This window comes from Acipenser ruthenus, chromosome 30 (genome assembly GCF_902713425.1).
Source record: "Acipenser ruthenus chromosome 30, fAciRut3.2 maternal haplotype, whole genome shotgun sequence".
Taxonomy (NCBI): Eukaryota; Metazoa; Chordata; class Actinopteri; order Acipenseriformes; family Acipenseridae; genus Acipenser; species Acipenser ruthenus.
In genome coordinates this window covers 12685324-12699610 of record NC_081218.1, presented here as the reverse complement: position 1 = coordinate 12699610, position 14287 = coordinate 12685324, and the positions used below count along the sequence as shown (strand labels likewise).

The 14287-nt window shown below is 39.0% G+C and overlaps 1 protein-coding gene across 4 annotated transcripts in view; it reads right to left on the bottom strand.

Moving 5' to 3' along the window:
• Nucleotides 1-3843, bottom strand: part of LOC117396989 (synaptotagmin-2-like) — a 78503-nt gene extending 74660 nt beyond the window's left edge. For 2 of the 4 annotated variants that reach the window (XM_059004627.1, XM_033995469.3), the window contains exon 1: nucleotides 3473-3842. The gene's annotated coding sequence lies outside the window, so the exon portion shown is untranslated. Of the gene's footprint in view, nucleotides 1-3472 lie in introns of all 4 variants that reach the window. The other 2 variants (XM_033995487.3, XM_033995497.3) reach the window with 2 other exon arrangements.
• Between the last annotated feature and the right edge of the window lie 10444 nt (nucleotides 3844-14287).

The following is a 14287-nucleotide window of genomic DNA, read 5'->3' as shown; positions in this document are numbered from 1 at the left end:
GCAGTTCACTGGACTAGCTAATCAGAACCACTACAGGGGTGTTTTAGAAATGGAATTTGCAGGGTCCAAAAATCCCACAGTAAATTGTTAAAATCCAGAGTAAATGTTAAAATTTCAGTTAGAGGATCCGTTATTAGTAGTTATTTATATGAATCTTGTTTTATATCATTTCTATTCATAATCTACAACTGCTTATAGCACAATTAATAACATGTTCATAACATGTTTATAACCATGTATAAGGATTCTAAATTAAAGTGTTAACCAGTAAATAAAAAAATAAAAAAAGAAAACATAAATGTCAAACATCAAAAGAACTGCTCCCACGCAACCCCAGTTCAAGTTATGTTTTTTTTTGTTTGCATCGCAGCAAAAACCTTGACCTATTGGGCAATTGAAGAACAAGGGCAGCTACAATGATATAAACTATTGGCAGAAATTTCAAAATCATTGTGCTGTCATTACCGGTACTGCTAAAGACTCTGCAAGGACTTCTCTAGGGTGGTGCATTGGTATTAAAATGGTGTTCCATTGGTATTTGTCAAACCTTTCGGTAAGGTTAAAGCCATGACACGCTTATTTGATGCCATTCAAATCCCCTGGTCATTTTTTCTCAGAACTACCTGGAATATGCTTATTAGCATACAACCTTTCCCGGTTTGAAAGGACAATTTATTCTTTCAGCTGCACAGCGCCGGAGTATTTTGGTTTTCACATACTTTCCCCAGAGGAACTGAACTCTCAATCAGACCTTTTATTATTTTAAAAAGGCTTTGTTTCTGTGGCGATACTGTGCATACATATCGACAGTGCGGCAGTTAGCAGAGGAGGCAATCAAATCCCCCCCCACCCCCCCAAGAGGTATAGACACTTACCAATGCATCTCCTATATCTTTTTAACAAAATGATGCATTAGACCTTTTTAATATGGACAGTCATTGTCTGTGTATAGAAAATGTGATACACCTGTTTTTAATGCAAAGGATTACACTACAAAACCTTAACTAGATTATATTATACAGTAGGACAATGCTGCTTGTAATATATTTTCTGTTTATGTTAGTCATACATTGCTATGCAATAATTCACAGTAAATAAACTGTCCATTTAGACAAGGTGCCTTCTTTTTTATAACTGATTCTAATATTGAGAAAATTAAAATAAATTCATCTTATCCTTCAGAATGTATTTCACAACATTTCACTTTACATTGAAATGAAATCTGGGCACAAATCTACTAACAGACCCTAAACACAATGGCATTCCCATGCTCCTGTGAGCTCAGATCATTTGAAGGTCATAGTCATTTATCCAGTTTGAGTAGCCCTACAGCCTGGGCAAAAGCATGAATTAATAATGCATTTCATAATCATAATCGTAACTGATCAATATGTGGATATACCGGATTTCTTTATTCCATTTTTTTTCCAGTTCTAGTTTCTAATGGGACTAACATGGAATTGTGATATTCAAAAAGCCATTCAATAGATTTGAATAACACTTCAATCTTTAAACAGATGGAAAAGAATGCATGATATGTGCACTTAAATTAAATGTAATTCAATTCAATTGAACCAGGCTCCCCAACACCCAAAAGGAGAGGGAAGTACAGTGAAATGTGCTCAGCACAGATGTTTTGCTTTTGTCTGTTATATTTCTGAATACAAATATCTAGTAATACTTTTGATACAAACATGGACATTGCCTGTTTAGCGTTTGAATACAGTGCTTGAGATAGAACATTATATTTAAGTACTTTCTGTTAATACCCAGCATCATAATAATACATAATAAAAAAATGTAATTAAAAAAATGTGCACTTTAAAATGTCAGCAAATCCCTGTGAATTCCAATGTGATAGCTTCCGTTTCTATGGTTTTACACTTGAATTTATTAGGAATCTGTAAAAATAATATGCAATTCCAATGAAACTGGCATTCGTATCCATTTGTGCCCTACAGGAGATAAATCACACCTTAAGTCCAACCCCCTGCACACACAGATGTATTCATATACATGTGGGGGTCTGACTGTGGGAATGTACTGTATACTGCTGGAGACAATACAACATAGGGTTAAGCCCCTTCAACTGGCCATAGCGAGCAATTAATTGCATTTTGGTTTCCTAGGTGTTTTACTCTCTTCTGTTACTACTCATTGGGCTTGAAGGCTCAAAGATTGGAAATGCCGCTCACAACCTGAGTACGCCCTCCGTGCCTGTCTTCCATCCCAGCACTATACAGCCCAGTCCAGACTGGGAGAGAGAGAGATAATCTGCAGTGTGGGGACTGGCTACTCTCAGTAATCCAGTTTCCAGATCACCCAGACTGGCAAACAACCCTGAAAACGTTCTACGTTCAATTGAAATTTCCACAAGGGAGGGACATATCAAAAAAAGAAGTATGAATAGAAAATAACACTGTAGTATAATCTAGTATTGTCAGACATTAACCACACTTTCCAAAAGAGAGGTAGACTACAATGTTTATATCGGTATTATATAGTAGTATTGACAGACCCTCTACCACATATAGACATGTGTTGATGACCTCTGAATGATTTGGCTTCTTTACTGCCCTTGGAGTAACAGACACCCATTTCCAGCTCTTACAAACACCACAATAACCCAGATATCTTTATACAATGCTAACATGATATATAAAAGATAGACTTCTAAAACTAATAGCGCTACTTCACTCTACTGCGTTTTGCTTAGTTTGCACAGTATCTGAATGCTCCTGAGAGCTTAGCTCAAACCAATCCCTGTTCCTAAAGGGAGATGCTTTCCTATTCATCTCAGCATTCCATAGCATGCCTCACCATTCTCAACGACCACTAGCATCCCACTTGATGTCAAGGTCACTGCATCAGAGTACAGATAGACCCTCACAAAACCTGCCTGCTCCTTTTTAAAGGGTCCCAGACTGTACCCTGTCAGTATCCCTCAAACCTACAAGGGACATGCATAGTTTTAAATCTATGTTACCTTGTGTCCCAGGCTTTAGTTTTAATCAGGTGGGTCAGATACCAGATTTTTAATCAGTAAAAGTTTTTCAATTACAGGTATTTCAATTTCCATTATTATATCATGCTTCTTCCCTTGAATTATATTACTCATTTATGGTATCTTCCAGGCTGCTGGACTCTACAATTGAATAAAGGGCTATGACCTTCAGATTTTCCCAGTTTCCTGTTTTTGTCTATACCCTTTAAGCAAATTTGGATTGGAGCCATGTCTGGCTAATTCTGACCTGCTGAGATATTTTGCCTTGCGTTTATGTAGTGTGCTTCCAATGAACATAAATGCCACAAAAGTGAACTGCTATTTGAAGTTTCACTATCGCTTCACTTTCACTATCTCCTGTCCCAAACTGCTCCCACATCTACCACATGCCACCCCCCCCCCCCTCCAGAATACCAGGTAGAAAATAAAAATGTATTTCCTCAAAACAGCCCTACTGTAAATCCTTACCGTGTTCAAAGCCTTCTTCCGAAGGGAGAAACTTCTGTGGTCTCTTCAGGATACTTTGAGTCTTGAAGAAAGAAAAATAATATTGTCTGGATGCTTCAAAATACTTTTTTTTGCTGTGCTAAAGAAAAATAATTCTGCCCTACAAACCAGTCAGTCCTGCAGTTATGATTTCACCCTTAAGATGCTCTCACTCATACAAGCTTGTTCCCTGAAACTGAGGTGTTAAATTGATTAGATCAGTAAAATAAAAAATATATATACTGCAGTTTTTCTTTCCCACTAGCCCCTCTGCTGTTCTGCTGCTGTATTCCCCAGCTCTGCAAGCTCAAAATCATTGGCTGAGCTCCTGCTCAATAATAAAAGTCCTTGGTTTTAATTGGGAGGGGCTGTTTTTATGGTGCATCCCGCTTCTACACTAGATCTGCCCTCCCCTCTTCTATGTTTTTTTCTCTCTCTCCGTCTTCTTTTTAAGTGGCCGCAATGAGGATTGCTGATCTTTGCAATTTCAGGAGAGAGAGAGAGAGAGAGAGAGAGAGAGAGAGAGAGAGAGAGAGAGAGAGAGAGAGAGAGAGAGAGAGAGAGAGAGAGGGAGTGCAGGGGAAGCAAATCAATGAACTGCTAGAACAAACTGAGACGCAGAGCATGTTATTGTACAGGATTAAAAGAACAAGGGGTCTTTATGGATAATTTGAAATGTGTTGAAATGGAAGGCAGAAGAAGGCTGGTTATTATAATGAGTTCATTTATTATTTTTTCCTTAGACAACAAACCAAGCTTAGCTCTTCCTAATCTAGTTTCTGATGCACTGATGCTGAAGCAGGCTTCTGGTAGGGGAGTTACAGACTGCTGCAGTGTTTGCAGCTAATGCATTTGATTCATGAATTATGAATCACACCCAGTGGTTGCTCAGCGGGTAGAGCACCAGGCAGCTTTACCAAAGACTTCAGGTATCTTCAATGATCATCACAATCTCCAGATTGCATTATGTTTGGGATGAAGTCTCTGTATCAATAGCATGAAATATTAATGACTGAATGGAACCACATTCCTCAAGACGTGTTCCAGAACCTTGAGTAGTCTGTGCCTTGCTGTGTCAAGGCTGTGACCAGGCCTTCAGGTTTGAGGAGCTGGTCTGGCTGGAATTAAACTACCAACCCCCTAACCTTCACCGGTACTAATACAATGCATACAAAACAATTAAATAAATAGAAATGATTTACAAATATATATAGTATGAGAGATTGAATTACACCCCGACATGTCTCTCCTTGTTCATTTCAAGAACTGGATGTGAACTCGTACTCTGAAGATATTGACGTGTGATTCTATTTAAATTCAGATAACTCGATTGCAAATCCATCATTCAGGAGCAAGGGATGCTGCAGAATGCATTACTGGAATTAAAAGAGACAAACATGATTCACTGACATATGTTCTGTAAAGGTTACATCATACAAAAACTACAACTGTCATTTTGTACAATTCCGATATCTCTTTTACATCCAGTTATTCTCTGTTCCTTGGGGATGTACTTTATAATACCATCTTCCATTCTATCAGACATCCCTTCTGAATAAATGTGTGCCGAATGGTGTTGCACCCATTAAACTGGTGCAGTGGTATGGTGTGAGGCTGCTATTGCTAGAACAGTACTGCAGTCATAACATTTTCAATAGTATTGTACAGTTGTTGCTTCATGCAACATTTACTTTACTTCAAAGTAATAAATAACCAAACATATCTTCTATGCATAATTAAGGCTGAAGGCATTTGAGTTACAGCAAGTGAAAACTGTCCCTAACTGAAAAAAACTATTCTTAATTTGGTTTTTAATTTGCTTCATATATTCTGACAAGTCTTTAACTGATATAGAATAATGCTTTACTTGCCTCTGTAAATGTTCATACTGTATCGAGTTACAAAAGCAAATTGAATTTAAAAATGATTCACCGGCAGAGACTGGCAATGCTTTCCTGTATCATGGTACAGAACCATAGCAATACCAGTTTCCATAACTGAATCAAAAACTCAGTCAAAAATATAAAGTCAAAGCTTTTAAGGAGTGAAAGGTTAATCTGATCAACCTGTACCACACTGGGATAAGAATTGTTATTTTCGGTTTCTTTTTTTTTAGAACATATTACAGCAACATTGAATCTCTCTGCATGGCATCGACCACCTACCCATGGTAATCCCATGATTACCCCCTTAAAATAATTGGTGCAATCTAGGTGCTTTACCGTTCTCTAAATGTTACTTATTCCGGCAGGGTGTAGATTAATCAAATCAACCCCTTACTGTAAGCCAAATGAACAAATGTTTCAGCTAGTGCCTTCATCAGTGCCTTGTCCTAGTTTCTTTTAAGTTTTTCCTCAATACTGTGATTTGCAAATGGCTCTGCTAAGGTATTATAATTCCAATGGGAGCCGTTTTTGTGTGGTTGTTTTAAGAATAGTAAATATTCTAATACACATGTTTTTCCTTGGCCAGCCATCTGTGTATAGTTTTGCTTGAAACCACTTTTAGACATTAATGATAACTTGGCCTAATGCCTGGAGACTGTCTTGAGCATCTGAAACTAATAGAAGAAAACACGAGCTGTAATTGTTCGGGTTCGCTCTTTGACTGGCACGTCTGTAGCAAGCGTGTTGTGTGTAATGTGATGTTCTTGGAGGTGGGGAAGACTCTTGTGTTGATGGATTGGTCGCACAGGATTTCTTACAGGTTTGATAGATTAGCTTCCTACTAGTTTTCCTCTCCATCCACATGCAATGCAATATCACAGTGGCTCAAGTGCATACTCCCGTGAGAACACTGCAGCGCTGTTGAAATGGATGGCCATGCATAGATGGAAATTACTTTCAGACTTGGTGAATGACATTACCTTGTGTTACATCACAATACTGTTTTTAAAAGAACTATGTTCTCAGTTAAATGCTCAGCTTGCTGAAAGTTAGTCACAACATACTTGGTCAGATTGCTGTTATAATCATTGTAAGTGGTTCTCATTGCAATGTGTAACACAGGCTCGATCAGCCAGTGTCTTTATATAGAAGTAAGAGCCAGCGCCATCTAGTGATATGTACTGGCAATACACTGCTATGCACAAGATGGCATCGGTGCTTATATTAAGTCATTTTGGATGATTTGCTTAGGCAGGAAACTAGATCTAAAGAGCATTTTCTGAAAGCACAGTCAATCATAGTTAAGCCATAATACAACAACACAATGCAATACAAATCACAAAGAATGATAGCAAACATCATAAAAAGATAGGGGGATGTGGCAATGTGCCCCGCCCCTGTGTGCATTGGTGTGTTATGTGTTGTATGTTGTGTGCGTGTGTTAATGTTGGTGTATAGATTGGTACACGGGATATAAACGGGTCTGTGTTTCACATGTGATTTAAAAAGGTAGATTTGTATTTAGGCACGAGGAGGGCACAAATCACTTCACATGCTGGTTAAATGTAATATGTGAGCACGGGGTTGCACAGAACTAATTCACGTGCTGGGATTCAATTGAGTAATTAATTAGTAATTGAATCCCAGCACAACAGTATATATAGATGCACATTTCTGTCACTCGGGGTTGGGTGTTCGGTGAGTGGAGAACGGGAGAGAGAGAGAAGGAGTAAAGTAAATATAAAAGAACGTAAATATTGTTATCTGCTCACCGTGTTTGTTTGTCTGTCTAGTCCGTTTTGTTCGTCTATTTATTTTGGCCTCAAGTGCCGTGTGCTGTGTTTTGTTGTTTCAAACCTTTTATTTTCTGTTCTGTTATTAAATGCTGAGCGAAAGCATTCGCTCAGCTTCACCAAACCCCAAATCTGTCTGTTTATTTCCTGCATCTGGTCTGACGCCACCCACTCCGGCCGTCTTTGTGACAGGGGACCATAAACCAAAAACTAGAAAAATGTAATTTGAAGCTGCTTTCAAATTAATAATAGAACTTAATCAAATCAAAATGTTATTCGTATTTACTGGTGCACACAGTACACCAGCTATGACAGAAGAGATCAATGTTACACAGTATTTTATTGGAATTCATTCTGCGAAACAATCCACTTGTTGGCAATTTTCACGTCGGCACAGATAACTCCAGGAAATGGTGGATGAGCTCTTAACCCTCCAATAATTCATCATGCCTCCTTGCGTCTCTGATGTGACAAACATCAATACCTCACACACGGCTTCTATCCCTGCCCCGCGGACACCGAATCCCCTTGCTGGTCCTGAACAAGATCTCCAAAAACACCCAGCACATAAATCCTGCTGTGTTGTGAAAGTACACTTCAAGAAATATGCAACATGCTTAGTAAAGCAGTAAATATAGTTAGTCCTAGTCAAATTCCGATACAAGTACCATTTCCGACTGGATAATACATTCATCCTGCCCTGGTAATTCTCACACAAGACATCAATCCCTCTATCCCTGTAAGCAGGAACTGAATAAATAATACCAAATACTTCAGAAATGCAGAGGCAAAATATATAACATGTATACAAACATGTCCTCTAAGGACTCAATTTGCTTTCTAATGCAATTGAGATGTTGTATCTTATTAGATCGATCTTCAGAAAAATCTATATAATAATAGATTAAATATATACATTATAAAGGACTGGTCAGAGGTGTAATTGGTTCACTTTACAAGGTTCTGTAATGTGTTAATTATCCACCAGGTGGCATAGGTGTATATAGACTCCAATTGTTTTACAGTATTATAAACACTACATGCAGGGCAGACAGGCTTAGTAGAGTGCACAGAAACCATTATTATTTTTCACAGTTCAGACCTTGCCCCCCCCCCCCCCCCCCCCCCATTGATCTGAACTAATTTGACTGCCTGAAGATACATCAAAGGTGGTGAAAGGTACAGGATTGATGAGGATGAGAAAGCTTGTGTCCTGACCTGACTGCAGGGTGCATACAAACACCGCAGGCATCTGGACAGCAATGAAACAAGTGCATACAGATGAAAAGACATCACATTGAGGAAAACCTATTCTTTTCTGTGTGCTTGGCCCTGTAATGCATACAATAAACCCATCAGGCTATGTTTAACTTGCATGACCCATGTTTTGTGCAGTATGTGTTGATGTGATGCTACGAGGTGAGATGGTTAAGCTTATCAGGAGTGCTTAGACTTCAGTGACTTCGGTGCAGAGTGCAATGCTAATCTTCACTGTTGGTAATCTTTCGAAGAAGGTTTAGTCATTTGATGCTGTGCCTTTATAAGATATGGTTATATCCAAAAAGGCTGGACAATAAAGTTATAGCTGCCTGAATATTCCATACCCAGTCAACAAATACAACCTTTACAGTATGATATCATTTTCCAGGTACCTAACCTCTCAGTAACACTCAGTGGTGATGTCAGATTAAGATCTAAAATGCATCTTCTCTCCTACTCCATCTTCTAAAGCAGCTCTCTTTTCCATGCAAAGCATATACTATGCCTAATCCATTTAAAATAATCTATGCATTGATTTTTATTTCCGCCCCCGTTACACTGTGGTGCTTTGGGGCTTTTCCAATTAGTCAGAATCCATTTTAGCTACAGTCAAACTAAATGAGCTCTTTATCTTTGCCCTGGATGATGAAGAGCATTGTGTGGGTTTCAATCTCTGAGCTGAGCTTTATAAACACGAACTGTGGTGCAACTGGGCACTCTTTTTTATTTTTAGTAGTAGATTAAAAATACTTTTTAGCTGCGCCAAAACCCCATGACTCATAACTAGAAAGCACATCTCCACTGCATGAAATTCTAAAGTGACGTGTTTGAAAAATGATATATTTATTTATTTTTCTTTTTTTTTTTTTAACAATCTATACCTAAAGGAAAGATCACTACAGCACTGAAGCAAATCTAAGATGTTTATGAGCACCGCTTCTGGTATTTCTTCTGTTGATTTGCTGCTTTGGTTTGCTGCTTGATTAAATGTATAATGGTGATGGTCCTGGCAATACCTTCTTGAAAATAAAGCAGCTGTCTCAAGGGTGTCCTGGTTAAATAATTGAAATGGAATTCAAATCAATGACCTGTTCAAACCAATCTATATTATAACAGATGCCAGACTCACACCCCTGGGTGGTAGAACAATATTGACCAACAGCTTTGGTCTGTCAGATCCCACTCTCAAAGTCATTGTGGCCTGGACTGATGTGATCAGAGCTGTCTGTGTGAGTGATGAGAGGCCCAGCTCTTGAGAAACGATTCCCTGTGAGTCAGTGAGTCACTGACCTGTAGCAACAGAGGCAAGTGGGGAGGCAATATCACTGCTACAAATGAACGTTCAAATGTTATTGTCATCTACACAAGATCATTGTTTCAAGTAAGGTAGAAGAGGTTCTCTCTCTCTCTCTCTCTCTCTCTCTCTCTCTCTCTCTCTCTCTCTCTCTCTCTCTCTCTCTCTCCTTCTAAGTCACAACTTGTATGCCAGCTACAGGTTGTTTTTACCATAATAGTAATCCATTGTAGTACTGGGGCACCATATCAGTGTAAGTCAGTATTTTACTTCCCAGTCTTTATTTCAAGCTGGTTCTAAATTAGTTCTGGCAAAAATGTATCTTGAAGGATAGAATTATCCACGAGTGGTCTGCACCTTCGGCAGCAATATCAACTCAACAGATCAAATAGTGTATAATGGTTGTGAACCACTGCTGTAGACCACGGGTAGGTGACTCTTACAATCCATTCCAGACTGTGTTCCAACCAGTCCCCCAATTATGTGATTGATCTTCAGCAGAGCCAATTCAATAATTAAGATGATTTGAAATAGACTGGATGAACCATGGTTGTCTACTTTCTATATGTTGTAATAATGACTGGGGTTTTCTGAGTTAATGCATTTATCTACAATAGTGTCGCAAATAGCTTTTCAAGAATGGCTCATTAGCTTCAATACAGGCTATGTTCAAGCTGGGTTTTGCTATTTATCCAGCAATTCTTTTCCTCGGATAACTCAGCTGAGGTGTAGCTTCACAAAGTTAGACAGTTAGACAGTTAGACAGTGAGTCTGTGGCTGGGATATGAACTGATGATATTCTGACTAATTTGCTTTCACAATTGTAACTCTCTGCCTCCCAGCTGTAACTTACAATATTCAAATGAGAGGGATTCCAATCTGCTAAGCTGGACACAAGCCAGAAACACAAACCCTTCACAGACTGCGCAGTGCTTTCTTTTCTGTTACGAACGCTTCTACCTGGTCAGGGTGTCACCACCACCCCATGTGTTCTGATCTCTAACATCTTTGATGTAGTGAAGAGAGGCTTTGCATCAGAGCAGCTTGTGCCTCAATGAATTATTCTGTTATTAAAACAACAAGACCCAGCATTTAGTGAGTAAGTAATTAGCTAGCAGTGGAATAGGAAGGCTCTTTTCACTCATTGATTAGTCAGGGCTTGTGGTCTGTATCCACTGCACAGTCGAGGCATTGGAGCCGTTGCCAGCTTTAACATTAGGGTTATTGCACATCTGGGCAGAAAGCCAAGGACACTCTGGCACACCAAGATCCCAGATTCCATCATGCAGCCCCCGCAGACATATTCTTGACGCAGCAGCAAGCTGCTCGTGGCTTGTGCATTAACTGTGATGAAAGGAAACGGTTCTGCTTCCCGCTTTGATTAAGAGCCCATTGATGGTGCCAGAAGACAGAATTGGAGACTGCAGGTCCCTGTTTATCCAATAAGAAGCAAAGGAGTCACTTCACCAATGATGCTACGTTTTTTTTTATTACAATCCTGCAGCAAAATACATTTGATGTTGTTTACAGGGACAGGGTATATCTTACAGTATATGGTCCTATTTCCACTTAATGAAACAGTTTTAGTGGGGCTTCCTGTGAAACGTACAGTAACCAGTAAAACAAAACCATGTCATGTTATCATGTTAGTAAGGGGAAAGTTAACGTTCTGTTACAAGCACATGTCCCTGCCTAACTATTACATTTTAAAAAGGGTGTATAATTCATGGTTTGCAGTATTATCAGCCAGGGTAAGCATGTGTACAAGCAGTGGTAAAACTATGGTTTAAAAAGTTGGGGGGACATTTTCTGTAGCGGGGGCCTGCATGAATATTATTCAATCTGAAATAATAAAATTTGTTACAAACAAGTATAACAAAATATTGCATCCCTTGTATGTCTAATTAAAAGACCCAAAGACATTACTGTGGCAATCATTCAAAACAATAAATTGCTGGCACAATGTTGTCATGAGTGATGAGTGTGGCAAATAGTTATTCAGTCGCTTGTGAGTCTGGATCCAGGATCAGATCCCTTTAGTACAGCTGGGCCCTGAGGCAGCGGTGAGCGCTAGAGCGAGTGTGGCATAATGCAGATTTAATGAGGGGGATGAGAATTGCCCTTGAAATATATTTCTAAAAACGCTGAGGTTTCCCCACAATTGAAATACTTCAGATAAATAGAGTTTTGCTTTTAAAATGATTCTAGTACTGTATTGGTATAAGAAAAGAGTGGTTTTAAAAAGTATTTCACCTTCCATCCACTTTAAATATGCAGGTGTAGCTTGAAACTCAAACCACGGTGTATCAACGATAATGTAAATAACACCAAGCTCCAGACAATGAGTTTCAAACTTTAAACATGTCCTGTTTACAGGTAAGTACTAAACTGTAATATGATGAATACGATAATGTTTGTTATGGTAATTGATTATTTATTAGTTTAAAGATGTTTAGTAAAATGTGATCAAGAGATTTTTGGAACATTGATAAATAAAGATGCAAGTGTCTGTGTGATGTATTAAAACACACAAAATAAGTTAGAATCAGTAATATATTGTGATTAATTTGGTATAATAATTGCGTAAAAAGTTATCGGAAATGTATGTCTATATATATTTGTCTATATTCATTTTGCTGTTTTAAGTTTACTGTTTCAATTTAAAATGAAAAGTTAAACTGTAAGTAGACAGAAACCTCAGTTTGATAACATTAGTAAATAACACAAGCTATGGTGAATTACAAACTTAAACCATTTTCCCATCACCATTTTGCATACAGCAGCGTAGTGCATCCTCCTCTATCTTTGTCCATTCGTTTGCCATTTTTCCCAACATTACTGTGATCTCAGGCTGTATACAAATGTGTCAGCCAGGGTCTTTAAATTGCACGCCACATATGTTCACTTCTCATTGGTCAGTTTCCCTAGGTAAGGTGTGTGCAGCTCCAGGATCGGATCAACATTACGAATCAGTGGAACCTGATACAGATCCTCGTAGTAAAACACCATCTCATGATCCGGCTCCAGTGATCCCGGATCCCATCCCATTTTTCTTCCCATTGACTTCTATACTTCTATACTTGTGATTATACTAATAAATGATCACGAAATAAAAGTTTTAGTACTCCTGCAATGTGAGGGGGGCTTGTCCCCCGTGTCCCCCGTGTAAATGATGCCTAGGTATACAAGGTTGAAGTAGATTTTTGTAGGCAGTAATTAGCTAGAACTGGAACTTTTTCTAGTTTATATGCTTTACGCTATGCTAATTCATATTGTTCCAAACGTGCTCCAAGTTAGGCCTGTCCAGGATTACACAGCTGCTCTGGAATTAGCTGTGGGATATGTGCTTTCCTTATAGAAAGCCACCTGTGCAGTCTGTCAGGACTCATTCTGAAGATGGCACCAGGTGCTTCATGAGGCAATGGGCCAAAATGTAAGAAATTACCAGCGTATGGCTATGAAGCTTGTAATCAATAATTTACAGTTTTATAATTGTGCTGTTTTGCTTCTGCCCTTAAAACTGAGCTGCCAGTGTGCATATTGCAGCAGGTCAGCATCAGTGACAGGCCCTCCTAACTCAAATAAGTTTCTGTATAAATGATTTAGATAGCGATTTGAGTAAGACACATCCGTAGTGTGGATACAAAAAAAAAAAAAAAAAAGACATTATATTGTCTTGGCCTATCCACAACACAGCCACTCTAATGCTGTCAACCTGTACAGCTCCCTGAAAGAACTCCAAGTCCTAGACACTGGCTTTGTTGTGGAAGAGCACAGCCAGGGTGAAATAATGATCAGTCGACAGTTCCCCTCCCTGTTGTTTCTGTTCCCAGAGCTGGCAAGGAATCTACCAGGAGAAATAAGCATGGAGAGAGTTCTGCGTCCTCACACAGGGACACCTAACTGAGTTTTTATTGACAGGGAATGTCATTTTAGTCAACTCGTTTCACTGCTATCAAATAGACAACAAAACAATTCAGTAAAACTGGACACTAATAAACTAAATCGTGACCCGATTACCGCTACTCATTTTTTTAAGGTTGCGTTTTTGGTCTCAAAGGGCTTACAGGACAATTAGGTCGCAATTGGCCTGTAATAAAGCCCCAGATTGGAGTTATAATGCAGCCAGTGTGTGAGCGCTGAGACCAGGGTCAAATGATGAGAAGAGGGCTGCTTGTTAGTTATTTATTCACCCCAGAAATGTTCTCCCAAATGTACCTGATTTGAACATCACGTCACCACTGTAACCCACATGCGGATCTGCCCTTCCTCCTTAACCCACAGGCCAGTTCAACTCTCCATTCTTCTTGTTAACAGCAATATGTTGAACCAAATAAAAGCCTGTAATACCAGCCAGTGAAGGATGGAAGACTTATCAAGACTCATTGAAGCCAACTGAGGCATAAAACAATACAGTAATGGGAAGGCATAAGCCAGTTTGATCTATATTGCATAATGCACTTGCCCAATAACAACATACTGTACACACATTTCTTTTTAAGGTGCACAGCTGCCTTGCAATTCTAATAAATCAAATGGGAATGAATGGGAGGTGGGGGAGGAA